Source organism: Perognathus longimembris, chromosome 21 (assembly GCF_023159225.1).
Source record: "Perognathus longimembris pacificus isolate PPM17 chromosome 21, ASM2315922v1, whole genome shotgun sequence".
NCBI lineage: Eukaryota > Metazoa > Chordata > Mammalia > Rodentia > Heteromyidae > Perognathus > Perognathus longimembris.
In genome coordinates this window covers 39869710-39873246 of record NC_063181.1, presented here as the reverse complement: position 1 = coordinate 39873246, position 3537 = coordinate 39869710, and positions in this window count along the sequence as shown.

Below are 3537 nucleotides of genomic sequence, written 5' to 3'. Positions count from 1 at the left end.
ACTTGAGTCACACCTCTAGTTTTGGCATTTTTTGCTTGTTAGAAATAATAGTTTCTTGAATTGTCTGCCTGGGTTGGCTTTGAGCCTCAATCTTTAGATCTCAGTCTCCCCAGTAGCTTGGAATTGCAGATACAGATTGCCACACCCAACTATGAGTTGAGAGTCTCATGAACTTTTCTGCCAGAGCTAGCCTCAACTTCCCAAATCGTTAGGATTACAGTCATGAGTCACAGTATCTGCTTAAAGGTGGTTTTTCTTTTTTCTTTTTTTTTTTTTGCTAGTCCTGGGCCTTGGACTCAGGGCCTGAGCACTGTCCCTGGCTTCTTTGTGCTCTAGCACTCTACCACTTGAGCCACAGCGCCACTTCTGGCCATTTCCTATATCATGTGGTGCTGGGGGAATCGAACCCAGGGCTTCATGTATGAGAGGCAAGCACTCTTGCCACTAGGCCATATTCCCAGCCCTTGGTGTTTTGTTTTTGTTTTCTGCCAGTCCTGGGGCTTGAACTAAGGGCCTGAGCACTGTTCCTGAGCTTCCTTTTGCTCAAGCCTAGCACTCTACCTCTTGAGCTACAGCGCCACTTTTGGCTTTTTCTGTTTATGTGGTGCTTTAGAACTGAACCCAGGGCTTCATGCATGCTAGGCAAGCACTTTACCACTAAGCCACATTCCCAGTTCCTGCTTAAAAGTTTTTTGTTTTTTTAAAAAACACACTCTGTGTGTGTGTGTGAGACGGGGGGGGGGGGGGGGGGAGGCGCAGGGGAGGGGGGGAGAGACTGAGTACCTGGGCTTAAATTCAGTGCCTTGCTCACTAACTTGGCTTTCTTGATAAAACCTGGCACTCTACCATTTGAACTACACCTCCAGCCGAGCATTTTGTTGGTTAACCAGGTAAGTCTTGTAGATTTTTTTTTTTAATGGTTCTGGGGCTTGAACTCTGGGCCTGGATGCTGTCCCTGAGCTCTTTGGCTTGATGTGAGCAAAAATAAAGTTCAGGGGCAGCACTCAGGCCCCAAGTTTAAGCCTCAGGACCATCACAGACACACAAACACACACACACACACACACACACACACACACCAAATTTTGGGGCTGCAAAGTGGCATAGTGGTAGAGTGCCTGCCTAGCATGCATGAAACTTCACACATTTTCATTCCAGAGGTAATCACAGATCATCACTTATGTCTGTGAAGAAGCAAGTACTGGACTAAATGTGCTTTCCACCTTCAAAATGCTTATCCTCTAGTAAAGACAAGGCCATCTCATGAAGATCCAGTGTACCAGTCAGATGGAGCCAAGCACTTTCGCAGACGCAATGTGTTGGAATAAGGCCAAGCCTGCTTTAGTTGTGGGGAGGAGGAGTTCACAATGTGTAAAGAGGTCAAGTTCATGGAATGAGCAGGGCTACCAGAGGCTGAGGTGCAGCACAGGGATGAGGGGAGACCGTCCCTGGCCTCACAGGAGGGTGCTGGCTGGGATGGATGAATGGTTTGGCTGGAATGTGGGAGGTGACGAGGGGGATAAGGCTGGGGCTAGTTTTCGAGTTCGGGGTTGTTCATCTGAGGTATCCTGGTTCTATCGTAGAGATGGTATGATGGAAATAAACACATCCTTATTCGGAATCTTTGTGAGTTGGTATTGAGCCTTGAACTCAGGCCCTAGGCATTGTCTTTTTAGCTCTACTCTCAAGGCTTGCACTGTACGACTTGAGCTACAGCACCACTGTTGGTTTTTTGCGTGTGGTTAGTTGGGAAATAATCATCTCACAGACTTTCCTGTTCAGGCTGGCTTCAACCAGATCTCAGTCGAGGATTACAGGCATGAGCCACGGGGGCACAGCTCTTATTTGTAATCTTGAAGCAAACATTGTTTCCCTCACACAAATGAAGAACAATGCACTTAAGTACTCGGTGATGGGGCCAAAGGTGTATGTAGCTCAGTGGTAGTGCTCCTGTGGGGTATGGCTCAAGTTCATTGCCTAGCACCCTCCCTGTCCCAAGTAAAAGTTGTTTGCTGGGGCTGGGGATATAGCCTAGTGGCAAGAGTGCCTGCCTCGGATACACGAGGCCCTAGGTTTGATTCCCCAGTACCACATATACAGAAAACGGCCAGAAGCGGCGCTGTGGCTCAAGTGGCAGAGTGCTAGCCTTGAGCGGGAAGAAGCCAGGGACAGTGCTCAGGCCCTGAGTTCACGGCCTAGGACTGGCCAAAAAAAAAAAAAAAAAAAAGTTGTTTGCTGTGCAGAACCTGTTTCTCCAGTTATCTTTTATGACAGCCATCCTTCATCCCCATCACACCTCTTTACATACTGGCTTCATCTTCAGTAAAACAAATAAAACTTGACTTTAAGATCTGGGAAGGACCTGACACAGAGAAAACATACTGTGCTCATCAAATCTACAGGCTCCCAGGGCAACAGATCAAATGAAGTGATGAATTGCGGGAGGTGAGTGGGGGTGCTTACTGTGGCGGGCTTGACTTGTGGCATCGGCTGGTCAACAAGCGCGGGGTTCTACCAGTGAAATGGGAAGTTCAATAATTCTTCCTTTCTCTGTAACTGGAAGAGATCTAGGTCAAGTGAACAAAGATCTCACATGAATCATAAAAAGGCATAGCTTCTCAGTCAACTCCTAGACTTGACCCAGAACCCCTCGAATGAGGGCAGGCCAGGTACCCTTGAAAACGGATTCTACCATACTAATAAGATTTTATATTCATTTTTCTCCAGTCTTTCCCCAAAGGGCAACTGTGCATTGGGGAAAATAAAACCAACTTTTCAGGAGCACTGGCTCTGAAATAGTATTAATCCTGCACACAAGATGTCACCATGGTCCATCAGTCAAACCAGGGGCTTTTGAAAGTCAGTTTTAGCATACCCTCTCTTCCTGGAGTCCCTGAGCCCATTCTGCAGCTCTGGAAAGCACTGTTAGAACATCAACAGTCAGCAGCGGGTGGAATTTCCACACTGGGTTATTATGGTGTAAAGGCTAAGTGGAAGCCACTAGAGTTGCTTCTACCTAGAAAAGTAGTCCAAGAGATCTTCAAGAATGTGAAAGGCGCTCCTGTTCAGACTGTGAGGAAGACAGATGGATCTTGGGCAGTGAGAACAGGTTATCGTAGGCCTAACCAGAGGCAACTGGACAATCTCCAAACCTGTAGGAAGGTCTGTGTCCCTTGCTGGCAATAAACTGTTGAGATTGAGTCCAGCCTGTTTCCTTCCTTTCTCCTCCATTTTCCTAACACTAATTGGATCCAGTAAGCAACAAAGTTGCTAAGATATTTACTTACCAGGGAGGGGAAAATAAACCCAATAAAGCTCACTTACCCACTGGTAGGAGGCACATGAAAACCTCTTTGAAGGAGAGTGGCAAGATGTTGAATCTGGTCCTCCTACAACTAAGAAAGGGGCACAGTGCTGGGTGGGCTCTGGCTTTTATAGGCAACACATTTTTCAATGGGATGTTACTCCGGTTGCTAGTTTGAAGCAGATGAGAGAAGGCCCTGCAAAGGATGTTGGCTACTCGGCAAAGTACCCTGC